General features: G+C 34.3%; 1 long non-coding RNA gene across 1 annotated transcript in view; it reads right to left on the reverse strand.

The window, feature by feature from the left end:
* The window catches only part of LOC139999150 (uncharacterized), a 132,623-nt gene that overhangs the window by 38,617 nt on the left and 74,548 nt on the right, over nucleotides 1-19,458 (reverse strand). The window contains exon 3 of the long non-coding RNA XR_011804267.1: nucleotides 12,232-12,296. This is a non-coding gene — a long non-coding RNA (uncharacterized lncRNA). The remainder of the gene's footprint in view (nucleotides 1-12,231; nucleotides 12,297-19,458) is intronic.

Raw genomic sequence — 19,458 nt, forward strand, 5'->3', positions numbered from 1 at the left:
TTAAATATTTTCTTTATTAACATGCATAGAGATGATGAATGGGAGCTGAAGTTCAAGTCTTGACAGTAACAATTTCCTGGCACAAACAAAAGAAAAAAATATCTATTTTATCACATCTCGATAAAACAATAATTTATTTCTACTTCTATTTGCATCTAACTCACAATTTTCAGATGTCTCTGATCTGGGAGAGGAATAAAATTCTCTATTACCTTTTAAAAGGAACCAGATAACTACAGAATTGACACCACAAATTATGACAACTGGAAGATTTGTTGAAAGGTAAGACTGCATGCATTTTATTTATTTATTTATTTTTTAATTTCCTGTAAAGAGCTTTATTTCAGCACCATATTTTTTATTTTTTATTTTATTTTATTTTATTTTATTTTATTTTATTTTATTTTATTTTATTTTATTTTATTTTATTTTATTATTTTATTTTATTTTATTTTATTTTATTTTATTTTATTTTATTTTATTTTATTTTATTTCCAGTAAAGTACTAACAATAATAAACATCTACCCACAAAGCTAAATGATGAAAGTCATACAATCTGCAGAAAATAAGACCCAGAAATCTAATCTCTATTTCTACTTTGGCTCATGGGGATTCCTGTTGCTGAAGACTTCATTTTCCAGAGAAGAGGGTGTGATTGTGTAGTTTTGTTAGGCAATGGATAATGTGATTGTGCGAGCAATTGTGCAGTGGGCACGTTTATATCTTAAAGGACTCTTCTCGTACTAAAACAATCTGTAGAAGGTAGAAGCAATCTATAGAAGGTAGAATCTGCTTTACTAAATGACCAAGGTTATGAATTGGTTCTAAAGTTTGGTTGGTTGGTTGATTTTTAGTGAAAACATACAGGCATCACAGGCATCATTTTTTTTTTTTTTTTTTCCTAGAATATATCTAAATAAAATATAAACCATGGTCTCATTTTTTTTTCCTGAAACTTTATAACTTTATTATGTGTTTTGATTCCACTAAATTAAATTGACTTTTACAGAGGAAATCTATTGTTTCAGAAATAATATATTTCTGAATATATTATAAGAAATAATATATTTCTGAAGTTTTGCTTACTAGTATAGTCCTACTAAAATAATTGGAATCTTCCTGAATGTTATGAATTACAAGTTGTTGTTTTTTTCTCCAACAAGTTTTTTTTTTTTTTTTTGTATTTATGTCAGCTTGCTTTTGACATACTCTAACAAACTATCTGCATAAATAAAGACAGCTTTAGTTTTCTGTGGGTGAGCTGATGGCTTCTGCCTACTTTATGTTGCACGAGAAATGCAGTCTACAACCCTAGAGGGATCCAGGTAACTTAGCAATACCAGCTAGCTAAATAAATAAATAAATAAAAGTAATATTAATAATAATAAAAAGCCCTTTTTTAACACAAAAATTTAATCAGCCTTCCAACTTACAGGTCTGATTTTGTATTTTTTCAGTAATGCTTGAAACTTCAGGGTTTCTTCACAGTGAAGGGAAATGAAGGCTTTGAAACTGGTTAATAACTTTTACAAACTAGGTGTAAAGCAGGTCTGTGTGGCTCCTTTCTCTTTGATACCACAAAAAATTGCACAGAACTATGATTTAGGTTAAGCATGTCAATGCATTTTCTTTTAAGTCTGCTTTGCCATTTTTCAAAATGAGATAACTGTTTTTAAATGCTGCACTGTTCTGGTAAGCTTCTTAAGAAAAGTAAAATAGAGCTAGATTTAAGAAACTCTGCTGGAAATTCACATCATAAAAACAATCTTTTGAAGGCAAGGAAATTGCAAGCTGGTAATTTCAAAATAGAATAAAAATCAAATTTCCAAGTAGTACATATTCATGAACTGTCCTCAATATTTTTTTTATTATTATTATTTTTTTTTTTTCTGTCAGCTGCAGATGTGTAATATACATTATCTATGCCCATATTTGCCAGATCAGTAGTTAAAAAATGGCTTATATTGTACTCAAACTCATCACATTTCAAATGTGTCTTTGTCTTCCAACTGCGAAGAGACATATAAATCTTTTGATCAAATTGTGGCTTCAGCAAGTTTTGTTTGATTGCAAATGGTCTTTCTCTGTCAAACTGTGTTTGCTGTGTAGGGATTTTGGAATGTGTCTTCCTCTGAAGCCACAGGCAATTCTGCAAGTGAACATATGCAATAATTCAAAAGCTCGTGTTACTACTAGGTAAATCTTGATCAGCTGTAATGCATACAACTCCAGCTTTGCAGATACACTTACATAAATGACTTAGAAAGTCATTTATGTAAGTCATATGACTTTTCTAAGTCACTTATGTAAGTGGATTTGACATAAGAACTGGGCAGTATTCTTTAAATTCTTTACAAATTTTCACACACATCTTTGATATACCTGGGGTTGGAATTGATTTCCTCCTATAAACCCATCTAAGTAACAGTCTGAATGTTGGACTGCTGGTTGCTTTAGTATCTTTCTACCTGTCTGAATTCTGGTAGCTAATTATTGTTTCACTGAGTCTTCTAATGGTTCACTTCTTCACAGTCTGCTAATAGCAATGACATAGAAATTGTCTCATTATTGGTAAGAACTTTAAACATGGTATCTTTTCTGACATTAGAGCTTGAAAAAAGCAGCATAAAGTCTGACAGCTTTCCATAAAACATACTTGTACACTGAAAGCCAGATGCTTTTTCCCACAATCAGTGGAGGAAACACTCTGTAGTTGTTGAGACATATGTAGATAAAACATGTAGACATGTAAATAAGATTATTCAGGCTGGAAACTCTTCCTGAAGAAAGTTAGAGAAAACAGACTGATTAGTAGCCCATAGACACAATTACTGGTCGCTATGTTGAATGTCCTGATGTGAAATATTTCAGTAAATAGTTTTTGTCCATAAGATAAGACATACAGAAATGGTTGATACCACACAGAAATCAAGGTAAATACACCATACTCTCTAAACATGCTGATTCATTTCCTTGTAGATGTTTTACTCGCAAAAAACTGATAATGTTTGAAGAGCTATTACACATTCAAGAAATACTATAATAGTCTAGTAACCCTAAGAATTATTCAAAATAGGAGTTGAATAAAAAAGGTAGTTTTGTTACACAAGTTACAGAAAAAAAAAAAAAAAAAAAAAATATATATATATATATATATATATATATATATATATATATATATATATATATATATAAGGGATATTAACCAGGAGTGAACTCCTAACCCCTGGAAATCCAGCTCTGGCAATAAAGATAGCAAATTAAGAAAAAAATAAAAAATAAAAAAATTTTTTGAAACTGATGGTTGATAGCTTTACATTGAATGTATTGGAATATATACATATATTCTTAAGATTGTTCAAAAGTAGTTTTATGACCTTGAAAACAACATTGAAATATACTACAGAATGTAATATTATTCATTTGAAGAAACTGTTAGGATCTTTTGGCAAGGTTCTCTGCAAGCTTGAAAGCAATGTGAAAACTGCTAGTACTGGTACTACACTGTACTAATAAATAATGTGGGAAAGTTGTATATATCAACCAGTTGGCATTGAGTTTACTTTCCTTTCTACTGCAAGGAATTTTGAATTAGTTTCCTCTGCTGCTGCTGCTGCTACTACTACTACTACTACTAATGCTGTGGTATATTTATTACAATAGATACTCGAGGTTGAACAAGTTTACAGCTGAGATTACTGATATTACAGTGTTTTTCATTATAAACTACTCTGCTACATGCTTTTATTTATTGTTGTTGTTGTTTTGCTTTTGTTTATTTGTTTGTTTGTTTTTACACTAGTTTCTAACTTTCCCAAACCTTCACCATCTGGACTTGATTCTTCTGTGATTTATTATAGCAAAGATTGTTATTATTACCTAATTATTTTTAAAAGTCAGTACCCCAACCCAAAACCTATAATTGAGCATAGAGCCTTAACATTATTACTTTAAAATGCTTGCTGATGCTCAGTAAATGTTTTTATAGTTTTGTTGTTTAATTCTTCAAAGATTTTTTTTTTTCCTCATTGGCCCTATTCCAAGAACATTTTCTTTGCAATTATCGATATTCTGTGTTGAAGCAGTGCTATCCTGTGATCTAGATGTAGCCAGTAGAAAAAAAATGCTACATGACTCATCTGGTCTAAACTCCCTTTTCTCCCTTTCCCACACTTTGCAATGAAGGAAGAAGCAGGAAACAGAATAAAAGTTTTCTTCACTAAGGTATGGATGACATAAAGGGGAATGAAAATAAGACATTTAAGCCTGAGTGCAAGAAAACAAGTAAGAATCAGGAACTGGAGGTTAAATTAAAAATTGCCGGGAAGAAGTCACTGTATTTCATCAATACATAACATGTATTCCAGCAAAACTATTCAGTCATTCAAAATCCTGTGTATTTTCCACATAATTAAAAACATTGGTAAGGCTGAGTCTGCTCCTTGTGTTCCTCTGAATCTTCATGAAAAGATGTAATTCAGATATGAATTCAACTCATTTAATCTCACAGAGCAAAGGTGCATTCTTCTGTAATTGTATCAGACACAAAAACACTGCCAAACAAGAAATAACAGATGGTGTGCATCATGCTATGATCTTTAGGAGTCTCTTTAAAGTAATGCTGTTTGTAATAAACCCTGTCACAATTTGCTGTAGCAATCACTCTTGATTTTCAGTCTGCAAAAGTGTTTTGTATAATGTGTTGAAGTAATGCATAAATATTTGCCCCCCTCCCCCCCCCCCCTTTTTTTTTTTTTTACATCAATAACCAAATACACAAAGCAAGAAGAATATCTGGATAAAATTATTGCTGAGTCTGGAGCAAACAGACATCTGATATTTATTTTCAAGTGTTTTCCAGAGGGCAGGGTCTTAGCAGACTAAGTTCAGAAAGAATCAGATAATAGATTGATTTCATTTTTAAGGAAATTATTGATGCATTTAACTACTATCTGATTAATAACACATCAAAACAAATACAATAGAAAATAACAGAAATATACTATGGCTTTTTTGTTAGCAAACTGTAACTGAGTGTAGGAGATGCCCTTCTGGGCTTGTGAATGTCTTGCCATTTCTTATTTCTGACAACTAACACCCACTTCTCATGCAAAACTTGCCTTCAACTTCTTGCTCCAAGGAAAACCTTACTTTTCTAATGCTGTATTGTAATTCTACTTGTCAGTCTTGTCATATTGCTAAAATGTCACTCTGGAGAAATAATCATAAAGTAATTAAAGATTTGTTCAGAATGTTTGTTCTGTGTTTAGTCCTTCAGATCAACAGTACTCTTAACTTTTGTGTTGGGTGATTCCACTTGTTGCCTGTAATATTCTGTGCTCTCTCTTTGCAACTTTACCACAGAGATATGTATATGCATATCTCAATGCACACATGCTTTTAAACACACACACATGCATGCACAATCACTTTTCTGGCCTGCTACAAGCTCTCACCCATTGATGTTCTATTGAGTGTAACAAATCAGCTCAGTAAAAGAATTCTAGCTCTCAGAAGCAGACTTGATTTATCTAATATAATCAGTGCTCCTAATGCAAGGATTTTTTACACTCTCATATTTAAGTTATCCTGGTCCTCTTCTCTTTCCAAAATTCTCACATGACAGAAGTCATTCTGAACCACTCTGAACCATTCCTTTCCCTTTTGCTTAAAAATTTGTTTAGCAGTAAATTTATTCCATAGATTATTTGTAAATATTGTACTATGGAATGGCCTATTCTGATTGCTGACATTTTTTAAAACTAAAAATTTGGATTTAAGTAATGAATTTGAAGCATCAATATGTCCTAAGTAGAGCTGTTCACCTTTTAGTAACAGAGAAAATAAAGTAGGCTAAAACCATGTATGTCTGCATTTTGTTACAAGACAAGAGTTGCAAGAGATAATTTACTCATTGAAGTTATTTAAAATAATTATCCTAGACATGGCTGAGGGAAGTCCAGGTGATTTAAAAACCAACAAAATAGTGGAATCTCTGAATACATAAAAGTTGTTGCATTTCTTTGTCCAAGGAATTGTAGGTTATTTTGTATTATTATATGAATTCAATGTGAAGAAAGAACTTTTCTATCATAAAGGGTGTTCCCAAAGAAGCACAGTTTTTATATTTTACTTACACATGTAACTCATAAATACATGTTTTGTTTTGATTTGTTTTAATTATTTTTAATTTTTATTACAGATTTCAGAAAAAGCTTTGAGGCTTTAAACCTGCAGATACATAGATTGGTGACAGCACCAATCACATTTTCATCATTTTAAGCTTATGCATTATAAACCAATGAAGAAAGGTCTTTGCTGAAGGAAAGTCTTTTGGTGGATTCTCATATTTCATAGATTCTAAAGAAGACCAAAATGTAGGCTTACTAACATTTTTGTTTTTATTTTTTTTTTCAGAGTATAAAATAATAATCAGCTTTAACATAAAGCAAGAAAAATTAATTCAAGATGATAATCCTGTCAAATGAAAAATTCCTCTTAGCAATGAGTGTATACATTTTCCTTATATTCAGATTACACATTCCTTGGATTTTCTTTGGTGTAGTACCATGCACAAAAATTCAATTCCTAATTTTCATTTTTCCATTTCACAGACCCGGTCATGAAGTTAAAGTTGATACTAATAATTTACGGGAGTCCTTTTCCTTTCCACATAAAAATACTATTCTCTTGCCCTTCATTTTTCTCTAGTCTTTGTTTGAAGCTCTTATCCTTCTTTACTTTTTTACCAGAAAGTATTTGGGATGCTTCATGAAAATACTGTAGTATTTTATAGTTTGGGTCTAGACTGCAAAAATACTACAAGCCTTGTGAATTGTAAATGTCCAATTCAGGAATGAAAATTAAGCAAATAATATATATATATATTTATTTAGAATGCCTTTTTCTATTATAGTAAGAACACTTAGTTACACCTTCTTTTATAATACCTCAAAACTGTTGTAATAATTTCTCTCAGACACTAGAATCTCTTTTTAGGGTTCAGTGGTTCCCATGATTTGGAAAAAGAGAGTTGGCTTCTGTGATGTACTGACAACTTTAGCTTCTTGCAGTGTTTCTTAAGGTCATTTTAGGTGTTATTTTTTTTTTCCTTCATTTTTATTCTACAATGCTTATTTCTATAGGAATTGCTCCATTGCATATCATTTTGTTCTTCACTGAGCCATTGTGATTTGATAACCTGCTCTGCCCTTGGCAATTGCTTGCCCTGTTCTGTCTATTAAAATTCTGCTTTAAGAAACTTATTTGACTCAAATTGGAGTTGGACTTGATGATCCTTATGGGTCTCTTCCAACTCAGTATATTCTATGAAATTGGTTGAGAGCTCATGATGTCTTGAGTTTTCTTGCAGAACTAGTACAGAAGTTGGAGTTTGTTGGATTATTAACTTTTTACACATTTTGCACTGAAGTTATAAAATACTGAAGCTATATACGTTGGTGCATGAGTTACTACCACCTTCCTGTAGAACAGAGATGAGCTGCAGCTGCTGAAGTGACTGTAATCCATTAGTGTAGGACTGATCAAGGCTGTTGCACAGTGGCAGAACTTCACTAGCATCCTGCAATATCTACTTGCAGCAGATTTTCCATACAAAGGTTGATGTAGCATTGGACAAACTCAAGTACATGTATAACCATATCAAAGAAAAGCAAACTATTAGTCTGCTTTGGAACCATAAAAAAGCTAAACTATTGGTATACAACAGACTATAAATGTATGTTAAACAGTTTTAACACAACTAAATGTAAAATGAGTGTCATTAGCATGTCCACCAGAAAGCCATAATAGCAATGTATTCTTGAAGCTTTGTGTCTACAAAGTAATGTGTGAATGTGAGTTGGTTTGAACTGTTTGAATGAGGTATTATGGAGCCCCTTCAGATCATAAAATTGGGTATAATCTCTATATCCATATAAATATGTAAATTTCTAGCTTTAATAATGGAAAAATAATATTTTGGTTGTTTGTGTTTTCTTTTGTTTTGTTTTAATTTAATGGTAGAAACAAAAAGTTTGAAGAGAGGAAAGAGGCAGATAATGTGTCTGAGCTGAAATGAAACAAAACTTTGATGAAATGAAAAAATATTAACAAATTTTCTATTAACAATATTTTTCTCCTCTCCTCTCCTCTCCTCTCCTCTCCTCTCCTCTCCTCTCCTCTCCTCTCCTCTCCTCTCCTCTCCTCTCCTCTCCTCTCCTCTCCTCTCCTCTCCTCTCCTCTCCTCTCCTCTCCTCTCCTCTCCTCTCCTCTCCTCTCCTCTCCTCTCCTCTCCTCTCCTCTCCTCTCCTCTCCTCTCCTCTCCTCTCCTCTCCTCTCCTCTCCTCTCCTCTCCTCTCCTCTCCTCTCCTCTCCTCTCCTCTCCTCTCCTCTCCTCACTATAGTATTCTATTTAGACTATTCTTTTTATAATATTATATTTTGTTTGAAGGAGTGCAACTAACATTGGCTTATAATCAATTGTTGGCATTAGCAAGCTTTATAAACATTTCTCATTCAAATGATTTTTCATGCTGCTAATGTAAAGAAGCATCATAATGTGGCATCATCATAAAAATTTTCATACAAAAGAAAAGTGGTTTGCAACTAAGCTTTTGATTCTGTATACCTTAACTACACCTGTTGACCAAAGTTTTTACAAATAACAGTTAATGATATTTTTATAGATCTTGAAATTTTTAAGATCTTGTTAAATGCTTTGTCTTATCAAAGTATTTCAATAACAAGTTTTGATTTCTAGCTCCAAAAATAAATGATAGAGATCCTTCTCACTCCATCATGAACTCTTCTCCTGATGAGAAAGACCTGAAGATGCTGGTTGATGAGAAGCTCAACATGAGCAAGTAATGGGTGCTTGCAGCCCAGAAACCCAACTAGATCCTGGGCTGCATCAAAAGGAGCTTGCCATCAGGTTAAGGGAGGTGATTTTCCCCCTCTCTTGTGAGACACCACCTGGAGTACTACGTTCATGTCTGGGGGCCCCAACACAAGAAAGACATGGACGTATTAGAACAGTCCAGAGGAGGGCCACAAGATAATCAGAGGGCTGGAGCACTGTCCTGGTTTCAGTTAGAACAGAGTTAATTTTCTTCCTAGTATCTGGTGGAATGTTGTGTTTTGGCTTAGGATGAGAAGAGTGCTGATAACACCCCGATGTTTTAATTGTTGCAGAGCAGTGCTTATACCAAGCCAAGGACATTTCAGCCTTTTGCTCTGTCCTGCCAACGGGCAGACTGGGGGTGCAGTAAGAGCTGGGAGGGGACAGACCCAGGACAGGTGACCCAAACTGGAAAAAGGGGTATTCCATATCATCTGACGTCATGCTAAACAATATATAGGGGTGGCTTGCCGGGGGAGGGGGCCGGACTGCTCGGGGTTAGGCTGGGCATCGGTCAGCGGGTGGTGAGCAATTGCATTGTGCATCACTTGTTTGTACATATTATTATTAGTAGTACTATTATCATCATTGTATTATTATTATTATTATTGTTATTATTATTTTCCTGTCTTAATAAACTGTCTTTATCTCAACTCACGGGCTTCACTTTCCATTTCTCTCCCCCGTCCCAGAGAGGGGAGGGGGGAGGGTGAGCGAACGGCTGCGTGGTGTTTAGCTGCCGGCTGAGTTAAACCACGACAAGCACCTCTCCTATGATGCCAAGCTGAGAGAGCTGAGGTCATTTAGCCTGAAGAAGAGAAGTCTCCAGAGAGACCTCATACTCCAGGTGGGGCATCACAAAGGCAGAGCAGAGGGGAACAATTCCCTCCCTCGACCTGCTGGCCTCTGTTGATGCAGCCTAGGATACAGTTGGCCTCCTGGGTTACAAGCATGCCCTGTTGTCTCATGTCAAGCCTTTTGCCAACCAGAACCCCCGAGATCTCTGCACGGCTGCTCTCAATGAGTTCTTCTCCCAGTCTCTACTCATGTCTGGGATTGCCCCAAACTTTTATGGCAAAGTTTCCATACATTTGTGGAGCTCCACTGATGTCAATGTACTCATTGCAGCACTAATATATACACAGTTGAGCATAAATTCTCTCCCTTCACCTCATAACCCTCCCCCCCTCCCCAACACACACTTCCCTCTCTCCCTTTCACACACACACAAAACAGTGATCTTCTGCAATGAGGAAAAGATTGAAATTGTGAATAATTGATGAACACAGCTTAGATGAAGTATAGACAAGAGGTTATTATTCATATACTTAACAAACAAACAATCCAAAATTTCAATATCTGCAAACTTCAGTTAAGTATATGAAATTTTGTTTGCATGAAACAAAAGAGTTTATACTTTAATACTTGACAGATTATATAATGTAATTACACTTGCAATTTTTATGCAAGAAGCTATTGTCTTAGAATAGTCAAATATTTATTGTTTAAAGTATAATGTCAATAAAACTGTCATTTTCCAAATTCAGTTAATTAACTGAGTTGTGTATTAAATATGTCACAGAATGAAAATAGAAAAGAAAGCAAAGTATAAATACTTCAGTCCTTTCTTAGCCATCAGTATTACTAACAAATTAATTTCTCTTGGCTCATTTTTATACTTTTAAGCTAATCTGAGCAAAATTATTTCTTAACAAAAAGAGCTCTTCTGTGGTCTGTTGATTTAAGCCTCATTCTCCCTATTTCTAGCATAATTAGCATTACTAATTGAACTAAAAACTAGCATGCTGGTGTTTCTGCTTCTCATTACAATTTCTACTTTCCATTTCTGGTCAGTTTAAGAACATTTTAGGAATTGCTTGCATCATGTATTGTGTATATATATATATATATTTCCAAGTTAAATATCCTCCATTTCTTATTTGATTTTTATTGTTTTTATTGTGGTTAATGATAGTTCTCCTGTTTATGAGAAATAGACTGAGCTAAGCAGCTTTTTACTTTTATTAAAGTTTTCTGATGAAGTCGTAATAACTGCCTCTCTTGTAACCCACAATTCAAGGAGATGCTGGAAGAAAGAAGAGAGCCTTTGCCACAAGACAAGGAGGTGCATTTGTTCCAAACTTTTAAAATATCCCTACTTGCATAAGTCTTCAAAGACTCTTGTTTAAAAGGTAAACTTCTGCTTGTGTCACATTTGTTCCACCCTCTCTCATCTTCTCTGTGTCATGGAGGTAGGGCTACTTGTGTATCATCCTCAAAGCTCAATGGCTCTAATTCTTTCCAGCAGCGAAAGAGATTAAGTGGAATTTGCATTCAATCTGCTAGTGCAGCAGTAGTAGGATTGAAGTCCTGATGACCCATCTCCTGTGTTTTCTGTACTTTACATAGCTGGTTGTATTTTTGGCATGCTTAATCTTTTGATTAACATTTTCTTCCTGTGATTCCCACCTTCCTTTTGTATAAAACATTATTAAAACACATTCCAATCTTACTCTTTAGGATGCTGGAGGTGTTATTAAATTTGATTAATGAGTGAAGCACTAGTTTCTATATTTAAAACATAGGATAGACCTACCTAATTGACTTGTATTTTTTTTTCAGTTCTCTGTAGAGCTAAAAATCTGATAAAATGACAAGGAAAGATGAGTCTGCAATGTAGACTCAATGTTTGCTCTAACTCCAATGTTTGCTTGGGTTTATAGAAGATATTGAGTATAAAAACCTAATAAAACACTTATGTTTTCAATACCAGATTAATAGTCTTATTGTAAATTAATATATTCTTTTAGAGTGTGTATATACACATAACATTCATGCATATATATAGATATGTTTGTTTAACATTCTGCTCTACCACTTAGTAATTTACTGAAATTGAATTATTCTTTATAGGGATAATTTTTGTGGGAGAAAAATAAATTCCCTTTAACCAATTTAAATTCATTCTGTCTTTGGGGAAGGAACAGCAGATGATGCCAACACCTACACATCAATGCACAGATGCATGAAGGTTGTAAGGGTTGAATTCTGTTATTATGGAAAAAGTATCTTGTCCAAATTGTATTAAGCTGATTATGGGAGGAATACCCCAAATTAAAATTATTGCCTCACCAAATGCAGTCTTTTTGTTGGGCAGCTGCATTCCTAAATGATTTGTGATCAAATAGATTAAATCTAAGGTAATCCTTGAAAATACTGAGGAAGGGCACAAAGTCTGTAAACATCTTTTCATCTCCTATCTCCTAATTCATATCAGATACTGAGACGAATAGAAAAAAAATAATAATAAAAAAATGACTGAACTACTTACCTCTATTGTATGATCTTGGTGCAATCAAATAGAGCCAGATCTCTGCTCACCTGTGTGATTTCCATCTTCAGTGAAAAAAAAAAAAAAAAAAAAAAGTGTTCAGTTTTTAGGGCTTTGTCTCTATTTGTTTGGAACAATAAAGGTATAAAGGGGTGTTCTTGAACCTTTTTCTCAGTCAGTGACTAAATAAGCACTTGATGCACTTGATCAGACTGCTATCCCCAAACACCTTCTCTGGTGAGGTCAGAGGCTTATGATTTCAACTTTCTTAGCTTTGTAAGGCACTTTGCCCTCAATGCTAGAGAGAATGGCCTTATTAAACTGCTAAGAGGTCTGATGTGAGAGGGGAAAAACCTATTCATCTTTTATAACAAGTAACAACTTTAAATAATTTGATTTTTTTCTCCTCAGTACGTGCTTGCTCTTTTTAAAAAATAGATATTCTAGAAATGTAATTAAGATAGTATTTTTCCATTCAATAAAAACGTACCACTATAAGAGATAGAAACATCAGTTTTGAAACAATACAACAATCTGGAATCTGCATCTTAATTGAACACAAGGTTTTCTATTGTTCTTGCTTAGTCAGCTTTATAACTCTAACTTAGATGTACATCTTTCACAATAAGACTAAATGAACAGTTTAAAAGAAAAGCTGCTATGACAGAGTACAGTGAGATCTAAAAGAAGAGACAGTTTATGTAATAGCAACATAGGAACATCTCACAAGGTGACAGAACAGACTATATAAAATATATTGATTCCTGTGGGGTGCCACATCTGAGCATATACAAAGTATATGCTTTTTCACTGGATAAGGAGGAATCCAGCTATATTGCAGCTTCACCTGCTGTATACTCAGATACTTACTGAGAGCACAAATCTGTCATAGGTTTATAGAGCTGTAAATAGAAATGGGAGGCCCCATCTAATGCTTGACATCTGTCTTACCATAGCTGTGTGAAGCCTTATCAAAATACAGTACATCACTGAGAAGCTGTAACAACTGTCTTGGGTTTTTCTTCCCTTTCTCCACCATTTCCATGCTACATCAGTACTATAATTTATTTTGCAGCAATACCTCCATTTCTCCTTGAAAAGGTTTGCTGTTGTTCATTCCTTGCTATAGAAAAATAGAGAACATTTGTTCTCTTGCGTGGAACTAAATTAAAAGCAGAGACAGGTTATTCCCTTATTTTCTTCTTTCTAAAAAGGAATGTTTTTGTTTATTTGTCCATTTTTGATTAATCCTCAATTCTCATTTTGCTTTGTAACCTATTACAATTTTTAAGTATGTCATACCTTTTCACCGAGCTAAAGATCTCTCCCAGAAAGAATTAAAAGAGGACTTTTGGCTCTTTTGCTCTTCATTATCTTATTGTCACAGTAATATCTGTAATACCATAACAATTATACTCTCTTAGTCTGTATTCCTGCTTTTGGTCCCCAGTTCTCTCCCAATCTAGTAAGTTAGTGTTCCTGTGTTCTGGTCTCTATCAACTTCAGTGGCTAGCTAGGGGGAAATCAATCCTGAACTCCATAACTTGGGCATTTAAGTATAATCCTCTGTTTCTACTTTTGTACAAGCTATTTTTCTATAAGAAGACAATGTTAAGAAATGCATGTTAAGAAAAAACACCAAAAAACAAAATAACAAACAAACAAAAACAATCAAAAGCATGATTTGCCTTGCACTATATATATAAACTATTTTTAAAATGTCAAAATACTAGACTTGCTACATAATATGTTTTTTTGACTTAAAGATTTATTTTTAATTATAATGTTGATGCAGGTCCTCGCACATTCACACTCATTGCTCCCTTGCTCCTTACACACGGAAGGTGCAAATGAAAATAAAACCTAATTGTTTATTGGGAGCTATCATACTATGCATTTCCCATCCCAGAAGTTTAAATTGTAGAACTGATGTGTTTATTTGTCTGGCCCTTTACCTTGAGTGTATTGGGTTTGCATGGTAAGGGTTTGGTAATGGGGAGATGCATGTGTGGCCTCTGTGAGCAGAGCACAGCAGCTGCCCCATGTCAGACCAGAGCCAGTTCCAGCGAACTTCAAAAGGGACCTGCCGCTGCCAAAGCTAAGCCAGAGAGCAACATCGATTGTGTCTCTGGGAGAGCATAGGTAAGAAAGGGAAAACCTGCTGACACAGCAGCTGGGAGAGCAAGCTGGTGAGAAACTGTTCTGCAGACACCATGGTCAGTGCAGAAGGAGCAGAGGAGGTGCTCCAGGCAGGCAGCAGCAGTTCCCCTGTGGCCTGTGGAGGGGCCTATGGTGGAGCAGGCTGTCCCCCTGAAACCCATGGGTCCCACATGGAGTAAATCTCCATGCTGCAGCTGTGGAGGAGCCCCTGGTGGATGGGGTCGGAAGGAGGCTGAGGCCTGTGGACAGCTGCAGGAGCAGACTCTGTTCCAGACCTGTTTCAGACAGTGGTGCAAGAGGTCTGGTGGGAGTGGCTGCCTGTGTTACTCAGGCAAACCAAGTTTGCTTCTGTTGGATGCACCCCGTGGAATAGACCCATGTTGGAGCAGTTCTTGGAGAGCTGCAGCCTGTGGGAAGTGCACACAGGATCAGTTTGGGAAGGATGGCATCCCATAGGAAGGACCCCATGTGGAGCAGGGGCAGAGTGACCATGAAGGAGCGGCTGAGACAGTGTTAGAGACTGACTGTAGCCCCCATTTCCTGTTTCCCTGCACCATTCGGGGAGAAGAGGTAGAAGAGGGTAGATGGGGGGGCAAGTGTTTTTAGTTTGCTTTTAGTTTCACACTGCTCTAGTCTGCTAGTGATAGGCACTAAATTATATTAACCTGCCAATTTTGAGCCTGCTTTGCCCTTGATGGGAGCGATCTCCCTGTCCTTATCTCTGCCTCAGAGCCCTTTTCCTTCATATTTTCTTCCCCCTTCCGCTGAGGAGGAGAAGTGAGAGAGTGGTTGTGGTGGAGTTTATCTGCCCAGCAGGGTAAAACCAACACATTGAGGCAAACTGAGCCATGGCAGAACACTCATTGCTCCCTTGCTCCTTACACACAGAAGGTGTAAATGAAAATAAAACCTAGTTGTTTATTGGGAGCTATCATACTATGCATTTCTCATCCCAAAAGTCAAAAAGATCTCAACTGCCCAAGATCACCTTGACAGATACTGGAGTTCATTCCTAAAGCCCTCTTTTCGAAAAAACATTAGGATCTTAAACAAGTCATGTTGTATGTCCTCATACACGATGCTAGATTGTTGTCTACGTTATCTTTTGGCACCATCACATGTGTATTATGATTGGGAAGAAAAATAGAGAAGACTAAGCAGCAAAGTATGTCTGGTATAATAAAGGCAACTTTATTTACATTAGGCAGTAGAGAGAAACAGAATGCATTATTGTTCTGATAGAATTACCCAAAACAAGGATTATTCCACACAATTATATCAATATCTGAGAGGAATCTTTAAAAGAAAAATACTCACCTGTAATTTCCTGGTTTCCATAACTCAAACTCCAATACTCTCCATGCCTATAAACCTGATAAACCTAATAAACCTGAAAATGAAAAGCTACATGTTTCCACTAAGGGGAAAAAGAAAGATACAAGAACACAGAATGAAAGATTGACCACTCATATTGCAGTTTGGTCTAATTCAGCAAGAATGGATGATAAAATCAAAGCAGTTTTCTGAACAACTGATTTAAAATGATCCCAGGATCTTTCCCCTTCTGAGAACTATACTGTCCACTGATGACTTGGCATGAAACTATTTCTCTCAGGTTCAGAGCAAGAAATGACCTGTCACAACATTGAACTGATATTAGCTGAACAATGGCTGCATATGAATATTTACAAAGTTGTCCTCATCCCAAGCAAAATGCTTTCTTTGGTAATTTCTTGTTTCTTTAGATCATATAAGTACCTTCTCTGCTAAACAGGGTTTGTGAACATTGCTGTCACTTATAGTTACTTCTAAAGATGCTTTTCAGGGAAGCCTACTTATTTTAATCCTGAAGAATTTATCATTGTTTTGGGAAGAAAATTTTGAATATTTATGGAAGACATCCCCATTTGACTGTCTGGAAGAATTTGGACAGAATTGTATATATATTTTTTTCTACTTATAGTATAAAGTCTTCTTTAGAGTAATATATTTCTCATTTAAGCATATATTGTAAATAAACATACTGATAATTACTATTATTATTTTATATTTTAAAGAAAATAGAGAAAATAGTTCTATTACTAGCTATTAAAAGTGCAGACATGAGTCTGATTTACTGGATAGATAAGCAACTGGAAAAATCTGTAGGGTATCAGAGAGAAAGAATTCCTTTGTATTCTTTTTGTTTCTTAACCATTTTGTAGCATTTGGCCACTGCTGAAGACTGATGAGTGCAGTAAGTGGAAATCTGATTGGACCCTGCAGAGTAATTCTTCTGATCTCCCCCATGTGGAAATCTCAACTACTAAAAAGCAAGATTAGACAAAAATTAAATTCTATGATATTAAAGGTATTAAATGTGCCTCTTTATTTCAAACTCTCAGGAATTAATGTTTCCAGCACCACATCTCTGGACAGAACTATTTAACTGCACAGGATGTAATTATATCAGATTACTGATAGATGTAGACCTGTTAACACGTACAGGAGGTACAGAAGTACAGAAGATACTTTTTTGATTTTGACTTTGAGCTTTAGAATAAACCATTGAAGTTAAGCAGCACCATTCTACAATGTCTATTAATGGATATGAATGATAAATGGATATAAAAATGTGCATGCATATGATATATGTATATGCAAAGTTAGTTGCTACATCAGGACAAAAAGAAAAGAGAAGGGAAATTAAAAAGCTGGTCGAGAACTGGAGAACTGACTGCTGAGACACTTCTATAATACATTTCTATTGTCTACTTTTCTACACTTTTTTTTTTTTTTGTATTTCTACATTTTATAGAATAATAAAAATATATTCCAAATTAATACCTGTGCAAAATCTTAAGCCATTTATTTCCAAAACTTACATTGCTTCCATTCCATATATATATATATATATATATATATATATTTATTTATTTATTTATTTATTTTTTTATTTTTTCTCCAGTTCCACTACATTGTTTTACCTCAAGGTCTCACTGCAGATTTTTTTGCCCAAAAAGTTTAAATTAGAATTTGCCTAATTCTAACCAACATCCTAACTACATGTTTATTAATCCAAGCCAGTCTCTGCTCAAGCAGTGACAAACCACCTGTGGGAATATACCCAGCAAACATGAATCCCAGCCAGCTGTAACTACAGCAGGCAAATTACTGGTTCATTGGAATAGTCTACCTTTATTTATTTATCCTTAATTATAATACAAGGATTTTAGAAAATGAAATTATAGCCGTTAGTTGTAAGGCCAACCTTTCTCAGCATAAGAAGTTTAAACAGTATAGAAAAAGTTTATTTAAAATAATACACTTTCTCTAAAAGTTAACCTTCATCTGTGTAGATTGGCAATAAAGTGTTACTTAGAACTGTAATCCAAGAAGTATAAAGGGCAAAAAAATCCCAGGAGAAGGAAATGTTCAGACTTCTACCTTTAAAATAAATGATCCACATAGGAGAGAGACTTTTGAATGCAAGCTTAATATACATTTTATCAAATGAATTCATGCCATATACAATCTTATGGATGAAAGGTTTATTTGAATAGTTTTATTCAATTGGAAATAAGCCTTTGTAACATTTTAACACTGAAAAAAAAGGCTTTTACAGTACCTAATACATATAAAATAAGTTGATTCTTCAGCACTTGCTTTGAAATATTTACCAAATTCCAATATTAAATTTTAGCATTATACTCTGAAGTATTCTACACAGTGTAATCAAAAATCATAGCCTATTTTATTTTGTTCAAATCTTAGATCTCTATAAAAAGTTTTCAGTTTAAAAAACCTTATAGGTGTTTCTGCTGAAGATAGAAAACACTGTATTGAGCTTTATATAAAACAAATTGTGCTGCAAATCACTAGTTGAATAAATAAAGACTACTTCATCTGCTGTTACAGATATTTAAGTTGAAGTTAGAATATAAAAGAAAAAATATAAAAGAACTACTAACACATTCCACAAAAATTTGAAAACTCTATGAATCATTTTTTCTGCCCATTCTTTTTCTTTCCAATTACATATACAAATTTTGTTCTTGGTTGTTTAGTTTCATGTATTTGTTTTAAGTGATAGAAGCTCAATCCTATAGTCAAAACATTTTTATTGTGGTTTTCTGCACAATAGATTATACTTTGAACTCTGTCATATTTTAGTATGATTTTAAGTAAAGACCACTAAACAGTCTCCAGCTCACTTTTTCACTTGTGAAACTGAGATGAATCTGATGGCCATATCTCACTTTCTATATGTGTATTCAGTAATTTTTTTGTAAAAAGATGTTCAGTAAAATTTTTCTACTTGAGAAGTGGATTAACTGAAACTGCAGTATTTCATGACAATATACAAGTTTAGGCAACAAAATCTTCTTGATCACCAGAAAAATCTTTGAATCATAGCCCAAGAAAGTACTGAACATCAGCAGTTAGCAAGTTCTGTATAGCTATATTAGAGGCTGGTGTTGCTTAACGTGGTGTAGTTAACACTACCCTTTCTATGCATTGTTATCTATTGTAAGAAACTTTGAAACAAGTAAAATTATTAAGTCCAAGAATCAGAGCAATCCTCAGAAGTAAAGAAGGCCTAAATTTCATGTGTAGGCCTTAAAGTTACTCATGGAATTAGAAAATAGGCTTGAAGACCAGAATTTTATGATTTTTCTTAATTATTGTTTTTTTCCTTCTAAGAGTATTGCAAGTTCTTTTCCTGTCTTTACCAAACAAACAAGCAAACAAACATTTCATTAAATAAAGTTATTTGTTTAGCTGATATTGTTTTAACTCTACATCAGTACAAATTAAATCAAGCCCATGAACAACTGACTGGATTTCTTTTTTTTCTTTTTTTTCTTTTTTTTTTTTTTTTATTTGGGTTTTATTTTAATTTACTGCATTGTTGTTAGGCAAAAATTGGAAAAGGAGGAATAAATTATATAAAGACAGTGAAGCATGCTGAATTTTTAAATGATTGTGTCTATATGTTCTGTGAATCTGTAGCAGTTCCACTGTCTTGAACATTGGCTTCCAATCAGTTCTTAGCAGTTCTAATGACTTGATGTGAAAGAAATTATA

The sequence above is a fragment of the Anas platyrhynchos genome, chromosome 1 (assembly GCF_047663525.1).
Source record: "Anas platyrhynchos isolate ZD024472 breed Pekin duck chromosome 1, IASCAAS_PekinDuck_T2T, whole genome shotgun sequence".
NCBI lineage: Eukaryota > Metazoa > Chordata > Aves > Anseriformes > Anatidae > Anas > Anas platyrhynchos.